This window comes from Pimephales promelas, chromosome 17 (assembly GCF_988280905.1).
Source record: "Pimephales promelas chromosome 17, fPimPro1.hap1.1, whole genome shotgun sequence".
Classification (NCBI taxonomy): Eukaryota; Metazoa; Chordata; class Actinopteri; order Cypriniformes; family Leuciscidae; genus Pimephales; species Pimephales promelas.
Window position 1 is genome coordinate 3,671,209 of NC_142785.1, and position 15,610 is coordinate 3,686,818.

Here is a 15,610-nt window from a genome sequence, read left to right on the forward strand (position 1 = left end):
TCGTTCTGCTCTGACTGAATGGCTGAAACATGAGGGCTGACTGGGAATCATGGGAAGTGAGCTGGGAATGATCGCTTCTGTATATGGGGTGAGCGCAGCAGCTGGGAATTTCGGGGAGGGGTTGAAGTGGAGTCAGAGCGGCTAACGGAAAGATCCCGAGGACGGGATTGGTTTGAGGAGGAGCCGGGCGGATCCTGTCAATGTTACTAACAATTAGGGAAAGCAGTCGACAAGGCGATTATCTGCTGTTATTATTTATCTTTATTAACCCATATGCCAGTAATACGTATTTCTGGAGGAAGTAGACATTTTGAAGAATCTTCTCATAGATCTTTTAATAGTTGCGGCTATCCAGCTCCAAAAAGGAAAAATAAATCAATTAAATCTAACATAAAAAACACTATACACTCTCAGAAAAAAGGTATGAAAGCTGCTTGTCACTTGATACACTTTTGTCCATTTTAGGTACTAATTTGTATGTTTTATGTGCTAATATATACATTTTATGTGCTAATATGTACATTTTTGGTGCTAATATGTACATTTCAGGTACTAATATGTACATTTTAGGTGCTAATATGTACATTTTAAGTGTTGATATGTACATTTTAGGTGTTGATATGTACATTTTATGTGATAATATATACATTTTTGGTGCTAATATGTACATTTCAGGTGCTAAAATGTACATTTCAGGTACTAATATGTACATTTTAAGTGTTGATATGTACATTTTAGGTGTTAATATGTACATTTTATGTGCTAATATATACATTTTATGTGCTAATATGTACATTTTTGGTGCTAATATGTACATTTCAGGTGCTAATATGTACATTTCAGGTACTAATATGTACATTTTAAGTGTTGATATGTACATTTTAGGTGTTAATATGTACATTTTATGTGCTAATATATACATTTTATGTGCTAATATGTGCATTTTTGGTGCTAATATGTACATTTCAGGTGCTAATATGTACATTTTAAGTGTTGATATGTACATTTTAGGTGTTAATATGTACATTTGATGTGCTAATATGTAAATTTTTGGTGCTAATATGTACATTTCAGGTGCTAATATGTACATTTCAGGTACTAATATGTACATTTTAAGTGTTGATATGTACATTTTAGGTGCTAATATGTGCTAATATGTACATTTCAGGTACTAATATGTGCAGTTTAAGTGTTGATATTATGTTCATTTTGATAATATGTACCACGGTACATAGGTACCAATATGCACCCCCAAGGTACCAATATGCACCCCTAAGGTACAAATGTGTACCTTTTTTTCTGAGTGACACAAATTAAATAAATAAAATAACACTATAAAAGTATAAAATATGGCGCAGGTTTGACGTGAGAACAGCACTTGATGTTGATGTGAAGTCGTACACTTGTAGGATATATTAAAAACAAATAATAATACACAGAAATTTGCTAAAATTTCACAAATACTTACAATCGAACAGCAAGTAATAGTAAATGTGAAATTTTAAAGAACTCTATATATATTATTTTTGTTTTATTTACAATTTTGACAAAATCTTTCTTTTTTTTACAGCGTATGGACCATAGATATGCATATATACTGTACATAGATTCTGTGCCTATGGGCCGCTATACGCAAGCCGTCTGCCATATTGTTATGATCAAAGCAAGTTGACTGAGCTTTGGCAAACGCATAAATGGATATCTATATCAATATATAGACTTCAGTGTAACGTACGGACAGAGACGGTCGGATCCATGTGCAGCACTTTATTAAAACAGGCAGACATGAAAACTGGCAAACACTTAAACAAAGGGGCAATCCAGAAACTCGTGGTCAAAACAGGCAATGGTCGAGGCAGGCAGCACAGGTTCGTGAACAGTCCAGGAAACAGGCAAGGGTCAAGAGTCCAGGGAAACACGGAGACACAGAACAGGGAAGAACGCTCGGAATTGCACGCTTACAGTGTAACAAGACTTCGCAAGGGACACAGGGAAAACTCAGGCTTAAATAAGGAACTCAATAACCAATAATGAAACACAGCTGAACATAATGAAACACAAAGAGTCCATGGGGAAACAAACATGGGGAGAGGGTGCCCTCTAGTGGCTCTCGAGGGCACCACGGCTGCTGATCGTCACATAACCCCCCCTCTAAGGAGCGGCTTCCAGACGCTCCTAAGAGCTCCGGGGGGAGGTCAACGGGGGCTGGGATGGAGGGCCAGGCCCATGGAGAGGCAGGAGGCCAGGCACATGGAGAGGCCTGGGGCCGTGGAGCGTGGGTGACCAGGAAGGAGCAGGACGTGATGGCGGCCAGGGCGGAGCAGACACAGACGAGGTCCATGACAGCCTCGCCTCCATGGCCCTCACGGACTCAGAGGTCCATGTCAGGATCACCTCCATGGCCCCCACAGAGTACCTACTGCCCCCCCCCAAAAAATACTTGGGGAAATTCACGGGAGGAGCCTCTGGGTGGTGAACTGGTACAGGAAAGGCCTCCCGGAGCTTGAAGGGTGCAGGCAGAGCGAGGCGCAGAGGCGGGGCCGGCAGGGCGAGGCGCAGAGGCGGGGCCGGCAGGGCGAGGCGCAGAGGCGGGGCCGGCAGGGCGAGGCGCAGAGGCGGGGCCGGCAGGGCGAGGCGCAGAGGCGGGGCCGGCAGGGCGAGGCGCAGAGGCGGGGCCGGCAGGGCGAGGCGCAGAGGCGGGGCCGGCAGGGCGAGGCGCAGAGGCGGGGCCGGCAGGGCGAGGCGCAGAGGCGGGGCCGGCAGGGCGAGGCGCAGAGGCGGGGCCGGCAGAGCAAGGCGCAGAGGCGGGGCTGGCAGGGCGAGGCGCAGAGGCGGGGCCGGCAGAGCGAGGAGTCTGGGCACGCTCACCGGGGCCTGGCGAACCAAACGAGTCCTCCTTCTCCTCTTCCTGCGGCGGCGCGTCACAGGGCTAGACACACTCGCTGGACTGAACAACTCACTCACTTGAACTGGAGATGCAGCGCTCACTTGAAGAGGAGATGCAGCGCTCACCTGAAGAGGAGATGCAGCGCTCACTTGAAGAGGAGATGCAGCGCTCACTTGAAGAGGAGATGCAGCGCTCACTTGAAGAGGAGATGCAGCGCTCACTTGAAGAGGAGATTCAGCGCTCACTTGAAGAGGAGATTCAGCGCTCACTTGAAGAGGAGATTCAGCGCTCACTTGAAGAGGAGATTCACTCACTTCAACAGGAGACTCGCCCACTTGAACTGAAGACTCACTGGACAGACTAAATACAACACTGGACACACTTGATTCACTCGGCTCAGCACTTGACTCACTTGACTCGGTACTCGATTCACTCAGCTCGGTATTTGATTCACTTGATTCACTCAGCTCGGCACTTGACTCACTCGAGTCGGCTGGCACGCGCTCAAACTCCGGTTCGACCCGCGACACCTCCGCTGTCTTAGGAACAGCACTTTTAACAGGGCCAGTGCGGGATACGGGCTCGAGGGGTCCGACATGATGAGTGGTTTTGGCAGGAACGATATGCTTAGAAGCTCCTCTGACGGTCCTTAAGGGAGGATCAAACAGTTTAGCGAGCTGAGGCTTATGCGGCGTGCGGAGTGAGTGAGAGAAATCCGCCGCATACGAACCTCCCCGGCGCAGGGAAAAGAGCAGTTCCTCGAGACCCTCCTTTTCTGCGGGGAGTTCAAAAGCCTTTCTGAACAGGGCGGTAAACACGTCGAAAGGAGGAAACGACATCCGACCTGGTTCCCAAAACGTGCCTGCCCACTCCAGAGCCTTTCCAGTCAACAGTGAGCAGATGAAAGAAACGCGGTCGGTATCCGAGGCGTATAACTGGGGCTGATGTTTCATATATAACCTGCACTGCTGAAGAAATCCTTCACACGCTTCAGGTGAGCCATTAAACTTATCGGGAAACGGCGTACTGGAATTACTGCATGCGGTACTCACACAGGGTTGCGGTGGAACAGGTGCAGCGGGAGCTTGGGCTTGATTAGTGCTTGTGCTCTGCGGAGACCATGACTGCACGGAGCTTGATAGTTCCTCGAGGAGAGAAGTTAGTCTCGCCAGCTGAGAATTATGAGAGGCTAGGATTGAAGCTCGGGTCTTGACCACGGCGGATAGATGCTGAAAGTCTGCTGGATCCTCGTTTGGCGAAGTCTTCTGTAACGTACGGACAGAGACGGTCGGATCCATGTGCAGCACTTTATTAAAACAGGCAGACATGAAAACTGGCAAACACTTAAACAAAGGGGCAATCCAGAAACTCGTGGTCAAAACAGGCAATGGTCGAGGCAGGCAGCACAGGTTCGTGAACAGTCCAGGAAACAGGCAAGGGTCAAGAGTCCAGGGAAACACGGAGACACAGAACAGGGAAGAACGCTCGGAATTGCACGCTTACAGTGTAACAAGACTTCGCAAGGGACACAGGGAAAACTCAGGCTTAAATAAGGAACTCAATAACCAATAATGAAACACAGCTGAACATAATGAAACACAAAGAGTCCATGGGGAAACAAACATGGGGAGAGGGTGCCCTCTAGTGGCTCTCGAGGGCACCACGGCTGCTGATCGTCACATTCAGCAGATGGTTTTGCTAAATTATCAAAGGCATCAGCTAACACGACATTAAAAAATCATTAAAACGTACCATAAAAACCTGTAATATTGAGTTAATACATATAAAAACACAAACCAACACATTCTTACCAGCATGTGAAAGGTTATCCCATTTTTTTTTGGTTCTTACTGTCTGAGAGTGACAAAAACTTGACCGATCCAAGCTGGCGGGCGCCGACGTACGTGTCTGGAGCAGTCGAATATGGATCTATGTATACATATCTATGGTTTAGACCACTTTGGTGCTTTCAAAGTGCATAATTATTATACAATTAATATATAATATTATATTGTTAACATAATGTTTATTATTAGTAGGGATTTGCCGGAAGCCAAATACTACACTCTAAAAAATGTTGCGTTGTTTCAACCCAAATTTGGGTCAAATATGGACAAACCCAAATGTTGGGTTAAAAATGTCATTTCAAACTTCAACTTTCACTTTCAACTGTAAATTTAAGGACATTTTTAACCCAACATTTGGGTTTGTCAATATTTGACCCAAATTTGGGTTGAAACGAGTGTGTGTTCGGAAGGGAAATGACGCATTCTACGGAGGCCCTGAAGGGACATTTGTGATGGAAAAAAATACGAGATGGGAGGAAAACAAATATTTTAATGCTTTTGTGTTTTCTCGCAATTATATTGTTTATAATTTGTGGGTATCAGAAAGCTGCAATCAACATTCGGGGTATTGAAATCACTTTTGAATGCACACTCGCTTTTTCAATTTTACTTTCTAATTCGCGATCACGCATACTCTGTGTAAAGGGAGAGGAGGTACCACACTTTTTACAAGATAAGATACGGTATATGTCAAAGACTTCCACAGACATTGTGCTGTCAGTCATCTTCACGTGCACATCCCTAAATATTAGTATTATTATTGTCATTATTAATCATATTTTCATTGTATCTTTATAGGAATCATGACAGGCCTAGTCAGTACTGTAGCTCAAACCCATCTGAGGCTCAAAGCACATGTGATTTTCAGAGACTTTTACTGTCTTTTCAGAGGCAGTTTGTGTTATTTTCAGTTCAATGGTTATTTTTGACAGGACACGTTCCACGGCGCTTTACAGAATGACTATGAGTGACTGAATGTGTTATTGTGAGTGCCTCAGATGAAATAGAAAAAAAAAGATCATTTCGAAATTGATTTTGGGTGTGCTTTTGTGTGTTATCATGTGTGCGTGTGTGTATACGACCAGACAGCCTTGTTCTGAGATAATACTTTGAAATTGAGTTTGAGTTTGAAAATGTGTGTGTATGCAGTGCCACAGGTGCATCTTATTCCAGGAAACTGCAGGTGGATGAATTTGAGGTTCTGTTTTCAGTGAGACTGGAAAACAAGCAATTACAGCAGCTTTAGGATTGAATTAAAGACGTAAAGACGTTTAAAGACATTACAAACCAGCTGAGTCAGGTTGATGCCCTTATTGGACCTGTTACAGTCTCATTACACAATAAGGGAAATTCAAATGCAATAGAAAGGAATCCAGCCAAGCAACACAGACTGGCTTCGCTCGGCCTGAGTTAAAGGGATAGTTCACCTAATAATGAAGGTTTTGTCATAAGTTACTCTCCATCGTGTCATTCTAAACATCGAACAGAAAAGAAGATATCAGGCCGACATTGAGAGTAAATAAATAGAGACTGGGGAGAAATGTCAACAGATTATCAAAAAGTACTATACTAAAAGTAATCTGAAGCCATACAATAACTTGACGACAATATTTATCTTAAAACACCATGGTTAAACGTACACCACTGTTTGGTAAGTTTGGGGTCGGTACATTTTTGAAAGAAGTCTTAAGCTCATCAAGGCTGCATTAAAAATACAGTAAATTCAGGAATATTGTGAAATACTACTTTTTTCTGCTTAATTTATCCCCGTCCTCCAGTCTTCAGTCACATGATCCTTCAGAAATTATGCTAATATGCTGATTTGCTGCTCAAGAAAGATTTCTGATTATGATCAATGTTGTAAACCGTTGTGCAGCTTATAACCCCAAGAGGTTAAAGATGAACTGAACTGAAATTTGAGAAAAGGTGATATAACAGATGTATTTTATTTATTCTCATTGGTACAATTTTTAAAATGGCAGAATTTGTTAAAAGGGATAAAATGGTACATTGAAAGTGTTGTTTTTGTTACACGGGCGCCGCCATGTTGGATTTCAACGTTCGACTACGTCACTGGCATGGTAAGCCACTCCGTTGCCTACCCGCACCAGCAGAACAGCCGTAGCTTGTAAACAGTCTAAGGGTCGCTGACATGGCTGAGGAAACAGATTTTTTAGCGACACACTATTTAGAGATGTGTACTTTCGTCAATGAGTACATGAAACGTCTGACAATGCACGAAATGTTTTATTTACACAAGTTACAAGTTCAATGCATCACGTTAACGTTACTCGAATCCTTGATATTCGGGTGAGGGGGAAAAGATCCCTGATGTATAGTTCACTGTAAAGGATGGGATTCTCCTTCCTAAATGCACCCTCGCCCATAGAGTGAACTGCCAGTACGCTGTTAATCTAAACAATCTGAGAAAAGTCTAACAAGTTAGCCCAGCCGTCACCTATACGTAAAATACCCTGCTACTTATGGGGCGGTCCAGCGTCTCAGCTCGGACATCCATTAGAGACAGCATAGCCTCCTTCAACACGTTTCTCTCACCGAACAACATCCGAAATGAACGGTGCATGGTGATGCATTTTTCGCCGATCAATAAATGTCCATGTTGACCTCTCTGCAACAGATCGTCTCCGTGCAGTGTTTATGCTCCACAGCGCTCGCGCCCACAGTCACTTTCCCCCAAACGATCCTGTACTGCAAGTGAAGCCTGAAACTGATCGTCCTCCATGTGGTGGTAGTTAGACACTACCGGCCTGTCCCTCACGGGCTCAAATGCGTAATCCATGCCGTTAAAAGCGCTCATTTTCGTCTGTGTATACAGGACCTACAGCTGTTGTCTATGGCGTTCCGCGGGTCCTACCATGCCAGTGACGTCATCGTAACTGCCAGCGCTAACAAGCGCAATTTTGCGTTGCTTAAAAAAGCTATATTAATATATATTTTAAAAAAATGTTTAGTGTAATTTACTTTTAATTGTCATAAACAACACGTTTTCAACGTCGATATTTTTCAGTTCAGTTCATCTTTAAGGTGGGCAGTGCATTATCACCAACCATTGTTCTTAAAGGGATAGTTCACTTTGAAATTAATTTTTAGTATGTTTTATCTTACCTCAAGGGAATCCAAGATGTAGGTGTCTTTGTTTCCACAGTATTTTCAATTTTGATATTTTTAGGTCAAACCGTTCTTGTCTGTCAGTCATATAATGGAGGTCTATGGTCACCACCTCAAAGAGCATGCACAGAGAAGTCCAAATTAAACATGATTTAATGACTCGTAAATGTAAGTACACATTGATGGTCTAAGACACGAAACGAGCGGTTTGTGTGAGAAAACGAACAGTATTTATATCGTTTTTACCTCTTATATTCAGTCACGTCCAAGAGATCTGAATTAGTTGTCTAAACTGAACCATGCCTAACGTTTCGCCGGAAGTGTCGACGTCACTCATTGTTTACACAGAGATTTCGGAAGTTTTACCTTTCACTAAACATATTTAGATATACAGGAAATCGAAACACAAAAAATCTTAAATGATTCAGAACACCCACTTTACAAATATTTAATCCTTCTGCCTTCTGGCCGCAGGTATAGGTTACCGATGTGTAGGAAGGCCAAGTTTAATAAGAGTTTTGTTCCTGTATCTATACGAGCTCTAAATACATAGGAAATCGCCCTTTGATACATCAAGTTTGCTCTCTGGTTAAAAAAAATTCAGGGCTAGTGTTGTTTGTTGTAGACGTTTATAATAATGTTCATGTTCTTATACATGTGTGTTTGTTTAATGTACGCATCTATGGTGGAAATAAATTTCCTCTCGAGAACAAATAAATCATAATCATCATCATATTTGTGTGGAAACCGTGATACATTTCTTATAGCAGGATTCTTTGATTAAAAGAAAGTCAAAAGCACACCATTTATGTGGAATAGAAATTTTATGAATGTCTTTACTGTTAATTTTGATCAATTTAAAGAAGTACTTCACTTTTAAAGTGTGATACGTGTTCGTGACTCCCGTTCGAACTCATTCATCAAAATGAACGAATCTTTTTTAAAGTCATTTGGTTCATTCAACGAACAAAATGAACCAAATGACTCGAAAAAAGATTCATTTTGATGAACCAGTTTGAACAGAAGAGTCACGAACGCGCATCACAGAACAGAGCAAGGCGAGCATCTGAGCTTATAAAACTTAAACTTTGTTATTTATTTTTGAAATGACCGATCGTTTCGCTTGATAAAACCCTTATTCATCCGTCTGGAATCGTTTGAAGCTGCAATGAAACTCTCATTTGGACCTTGAACCGTTTGGACCCCATTGAAGTCCATTATATGGAGAAAAATCCTGGAATGTTTTCATCAAAAATCTTAATTTCTTTTCGACTGCAGAAAGACGTGGACATCTTGGATGACATGGGGGTGAGTAAATTATCCGCAAAAGTTTTTTTTAAAAGTGAACTACTCCTTTAATGTGTCCTTCCTGAATCAAAAGTATTAATTTCTTTAAAAATCGTCTGTTAGATCTCATATGGCATTTCGATTAAGTGCAAATAAAGTAATCTGAATGTCATTTTTGGAGGTCAACAGCCTCAGTCCTCATTGACTTTCATTGTATTGAAAAGAGCAGCCAGGACATCCTGCTAAACATCTCCTTTTGTGTTCCACAGGCGACAGGGATTGGAGGGAAAGTCAAATGTTCTTTTTTTATGTGAACTAGCCCTTTAAGTTCAGGTTTATATTGTGTTACGTCACGTCTGCATCCTCATTCTTTCTTTTCATTCTCTTCTAGAAACCTGTAATTATAACTCTCACATGTCTTCAGCATCTCTCCTTTCAGCAACACTCCACACAAAACCTCTAAAACATTACATATTCTACAATCTGCACTCCTCCGGTCCCATTCACACCTCCTCAAGTCCCCGGTTCCTCCGCTCCTCAGATGCGAATGTGAAGATGTGCCCGGGGGGTTTGAGTTGGTTAAGCCCACAGCTTTGATCTCCTCAGCCAATCCACAGGCGGCATTCTCATCTCATCTTTATCTCTCTCGTTCCACTTCTCACCCATAATCCCTCACCTTACCATTATCATTACACCTATTTTTCTTTTTCTCAGTCCTCCGTTTTATTCATTCCTTTTTGCATCATTTGGGTTGATGGTGAGTATTTTCTCCCTCTCCTTTTCACTGAGATCATCACTTACCTCAGTACGTTATTTATATCATTGCCCTTTCATCTTTTTTTTCAGACATTCATTTTTTCCTCCTACACATCTCTCGTTCGGACTAGATTTGTTTTCTAAGCAATTATGAAGCTAGGATCACATGTACTGATTTGGATGATCTCTGCATAGTGCAAAAAAAATATTTTCTTAGTATTTTTGTCATGTTTTTCTGTGCAAATATCTAAACATTCTTAAATCAAGATACATTTAAGAAGTCAAATTAATTAAAAATGACCCGAACATGCCCTTGGGTTCTGCTAGAATAGCTTTTCATTCTTGAATTTTCAAAAAACACATTATTTTCCACATATTCCCCATTGTCTCCAAGTCTGTTAGTTTAGTTCCTGTCTCTATGAAGCCCCGCCTTTAGAAAAGCACACTGTGCTCTGATTGGTCGGCTGAATTAGTGTGTTGTGATTGGTCAAGCGCTTCGAGAGTGTTTGGGAAATGTCCTGACCCTTACCATAACCAGCAGTTTAACACACTACTAACTCAACCAGCCCCTTTATTCTGCGTATGAATTATTTAAATGAGGAATATTGTGACCGGGACAAAACTCAAGACTACAATGGAGGCATTTCAGTTCAGAAACACTGACACTGATATAGAGAATAACTCACGCTGGAGTGACTTTTTCATGCTCAAACAGCAACATTACACACTAAAGGAAGATGAAGATATAAAATAGCATAATTCCTCTATAAGATATTTAAAAATTTTTTATCAAAATGAAGTAAGTTTACGCTTAAGACAAGACGAAACACCTACCAATGGGGTAAGAAAAATGAACTTGCTACACTCTAAAAAATGCTGGGTTGTTTCAACCCAAATTTGGGTCAAATATGGACAAACCCAAATGTTGGGTTAAAAATGCAATAAAAAAATGGACAGTTGAAAGTGAAAGTTGAAGTTGGGTTAAAACTAGAAATGACCTTTTTAACCCAACATTTGGGTTTGTCCACATTCCACCCACATTTAGGTTCAAACAACCCAGTATTATTTAGAGTGCAACTTTTCCATTACACTCTAAAAAATGTGGGGTTGTTTCAACCCAAATTTGGGTCAAATATGGACAAACCCAAATGTTGGGTTAAAAATGCAATAAAAAAAATGGACAGTTGAAAGTGAAAGTTGAAATTGGGTTAAAATTTTAAATGACATTTTTAACCCAACATTTGGGTTTGTCCATATTCTACCCACCTTTAGGTTCAAACAACCCAGCATTGTTTAGAGTGCAACTTTTCCATTACACTCTAAAAAATGTGGGGTTGTTTCAACCCAAATTTGGGTCAAATATGGACAAACCCAAGTGTTGGGTTAAAAATGCAATAAAAAAATGGACAGTTGAAAGTGAAAGTTGAAGTTGGGTTAAATTTGAAATGACATTTTTAACCCAACATTTGGGTTTGTCCACATTCTACCCACATTAAGGTTCAAACAACCCAGCATTGTTTAGTACCCTTTTCTTTTAAAATTAAAAATTAGATATTCTAAACCATTATCCAAAAAAACTGAAGTCAACTTGCTTGGTAATTTTACTGTGACTGTTTGACAAAAACAAACATGTCCGGACGAGTTTAAAATCACAAAGCGAACCTCCTCTGCAAAAACTAGTCCCACTCGAATAGGGCTTTAATCTCTGGTTTCTCTTACTAATGGCGTCTTACAGCGCTCGACTCTCCTGGCAATGGGAGTCTACAAACACGCATTAGTATTACTTCAGCTTGCTTGGATACTATTAGATTACATTAAGCCAGCGTTACTACAGGCATTGAAAAGACATCCAGACGGCCACCGTGGAGATTTGCCTCATTGTGATTCTGACTGACTGATGTAAAAGACACGTTACGATACATGTTTAATGAGTACATCTGCTCCCATGATCCCTAGCAGCACTGCCCGGACTGAATAAACAATCATTGCTGTCTGTGACCTAGACAAATGTGCTGAATGTATTTCAACAATTCTCATATCCTCATGTCAAACGTGAATGACTTTTCTGCGGAAACACACCGGCCGCTTTGTTGCATATAGTGAAACTAAACGGTGGCTGGGGATGTCAAGCTCAAGATTGACAAAAAACATGCAAATATAATAAAAAGTCCTCTATGCAACTCATGTGCTATATTGCAGGATTCATGAAGCCATATGATAACATTGTATGACAAACAGACTGATAAGTCAAACATGGTGGTTGCGATATGTTTTAATCACAAGAACCAATGGCTTGGGGTCGACACATCATTTTTGAAGCCTGTTTTTCAAAACATTAGCGAAAGGGAACATTATGGACCGAATACTAGATGACTTCATCCTGAACATCAAGTCATACTGACCCACTTCAATGCTAGTTTTAAGTTGTTTTTGTCATTTTGGAGCTTAATTGATATGTTATTATAAAGGAAAGAGCTGCCAGGATATTCTTCAAAATTCTTCACTTTTTGCATAAAGCAAAATGTCTTGGATGAGTAATTTTCCTTCTAACGGTGGATTTAGTGGTATAACGGTGTATTGGTAAGAGCTTCTGTAGCCCGCCACACCTGTTGTGTTCTGTCTACCGGTTTGTATTTCCACAGCATGAAGGGAAGATCTTACGGATTTATAAAGGAACGACTCGTTTTAAAATCTTCCCGTTCTACTGACATTAATTATGACTTCCTCTTCAATGCTCATGGTAACATCCGTTAACTTTGCAATAAATAAATCCACTTCACCAGCTAGTTACTCTTCGACATCGATGCATGGAAAGGCTACTAGCCTGGGAAAACCCAGACAACCTCTGGCAAATTTAGATTTGCTCTGAAAGTTAGTCTGGCGAAGAGCTCATTCAAGCCCATTTCCAATTCGTCGAAATCGCGGAACCAATCAGAAACGTTGGGGCGGGCTTTACACGATGACGACAGTGCTGGGATTTTGAAGCAGATTTTGTAGCCTACATTACAAAGATGGATGTCGCCGTTGAATATCACTCGTTCGAATCAGCTATCGCGTCTGTTTTAAGCGATTTGAATGTTTCCTTCTTGTTAAAAACCGAGCAAAGAACAACACTCGGAGATGTTTCTCCGCCGGCTCTGATTGGTTTTAGGTCTACTCGCGACGTCCGTTGGTGACGCCCCTCTGGAAATGATTTGTCTATGACGCTTTGCCAGACCATAACTCACTTACAACTGAGAATGGTCTGGTTTCAACCAGGTTACAAGGCTACAAGTTCAAACACAAAATTGGAAATAGCTTGTTTCTCATGCGCAAAGGTTTCTAGATCACACAGACCAACTGGCATACACTTTAACACGCTATCAATTTCTATTATTCAAATCAGTCAAATGATTGATAGGCTGCATAAATTAGGTCAACTGAAACCAGGAACACTTCCTACACCTGATGTACTAGTTACATTGAAAGAAGAATGGCATCTACGCTAATATTAGTCTATATCCGACTATTTATTACAGATTATATTGAAGTTGCAGAATCAACAATAAAATCTATGTTGATTCAACGACAAGCAGGAGAAAGAGACACATTTAGCCGTTTAGCCCCATAGACTCCCATTCATTCTGCACTCGCCCGCGATCACCTCCAGTGGAATTCTAGTGGAACTGCAACCATAACTGCTCGTACATTTCTGGCTGGATGAAGGACCACCAACTTCAACTAAACCTTGCGAAGACAGAGCTACTTGTTATCCCGGCCAACCCAACACTTCATCACAACTTGTCCATTCAGCTAGGCTCATCATCCATAACTCCATCAAGGTCAGCTAGGAACCTTGGGGTTGTAATTGATGATCGATTGACCTTCACAAACCACTTTGCTAGAACTGCCCAGTCCTGCAGATTTGCCTTGCACAACATTAGGAGGGATCAGGCCCTCCCTAACACAGCATGCTACACAAATCCGTGTCCAAGCGCTTGTTCTATCCAGACTGGACTATTGTAATGCTCTCCTGGCTGGTCTTCCAGCTTGCTCTGTCAAACCTATACAATTGATCCAGAATGCTGCAGCCAGAGTGGTCTTTAATGAGCCGAAGAGGTGCCAGTTGACGCTCACATTTAATTCAAGTCACTGATGTTGGCCTACAGAACAACCACTGGCACTGCTCCCTCGTATCTCACTACTTCAGACTTACGTGCCATCCGGAAACTTGCGAATGTCGTCTTGTGGTACCATCCCAAAGAGGCACAACATGTCTTTCTCTGACCTATACCATGACTGTTCCCATGGTGCAACCACTGTCAGGAAACTGCTGAAGACGTATATTTTTCGACAGCACTTGATCCAGTAATACTAACACTTTCTCTTTTCTCTTCTATTCTATTCTTAAAAAAACAAACAAAAAAACTGTTAAATTAAATTGAGAGGGGTCATAGCACTTAGGTATTGTTGTCCTACTGTTGGTTTAACAGCTTCTATTGTAAAAGCGTCTGCAAAATGAATAATGTAAATGTAAATAATGGAGTTTTTGGGTTACTCTTTGGGTTACTGGCGTTGGGGCGGCAGTGGCTCAGTGGTTCATGTGGGTTGTCTACAAACTGGAAGGATTGGTGGTTCAATCCCCGGTTCTACATGACTAAGTGTCGAGGTGTCCATGAGCAAGACACCTAACCCCAGCTGCTCCCGACGAGCTGGATGGCGCCTTGTATGGTTGAGACTAACACAGTCTCATCCCAAGAAGTCATATAACTGACGTCTTTTGACCATCCGCCTTTTTAGGGTACCCTTAAACGTCGGTTATATGACGGGGTAGGTTTAGGTAGGGATGCACGATATATCGGCCACCATATCGGTATCGGCCGATATTTGTTCATTTTTATTTTATCGTTATCGGCCCGATAATAAAATTTGGCTGATGTATTAAAGCTGATAAATAATGAATTATTTCCTTCAACACTAGACACTTGAGACACTTAAGATGCGCACTGTTCAACATGATTGATCTTAATTGCTTGAAATATGATTGGAATCAAAAAGGAAAATATAGTTAGGTGCAAAATGTGCTGTCATATCGGCTACATGAAATTATAATGAGAACATTATAATTGTGTGATTGGAAAATGGATTTTAATGTTTTTTGCAATCAGGATCTCAAAAATGATATAAAAATTGGATTTAGATTTATCGGCCGATATATCGGTTATCGGCTTTCAAATATAAAGAATTATCGGTTATCAGCCAAAATGTTCATATCGGTGCATCCCTAGGTTTAGGTATGGGGTAGGGTTAGGATCCGATAACGTCATCTAACTGACGTTTAAGGCTACCCTAAAAAGGCGGCTGTTGACGTATGGTCAAAAGACGCCCCAAGACGTCAGTTATATGACGTCTTGGGATGAGACTGCGCTGTTGAGACCGCTGTCGGTGTGTGAATGAGTGTATGAATGGGTTTATGTGAGGCAAAATGTAAAGCGCTTTGGTGGCCATTGGGTCTGTGAAAGCACTATATAAATGCAGTCCATTTACCATTTACTCTGGCTTGGGGACACTTAACAGTCAACAATATTATTAATCTGACTGCACTGACGCTGTTGAATGAGCACTGAACGGAGCTGGACGATGACATCATGTTTTGCAGAACTGTTTTATAGATGAAATGAACTAATTTAATAATTGACGATCTTTACAATGGAACTGAATCAAC

At 41.5% G+C, this 15,610-nt stretch overlaps 1 protein-coding gene across 9 annotated transcripts in view; it reads right to left on the reverse strand.

Annotated features, from left to right (window-relative positions):
• Positions 1-15,610, reverse strand: part of tanc2b (tetratricopeptide repeat, ankyrin repeat and coiled-coil containing 2b) — a 218,256-nt gene that overhangs the window by 42,843 nt on the left and 159,803 nt on the right. The gene's annotated exons all lie outside the window — the stretch shown is intronic.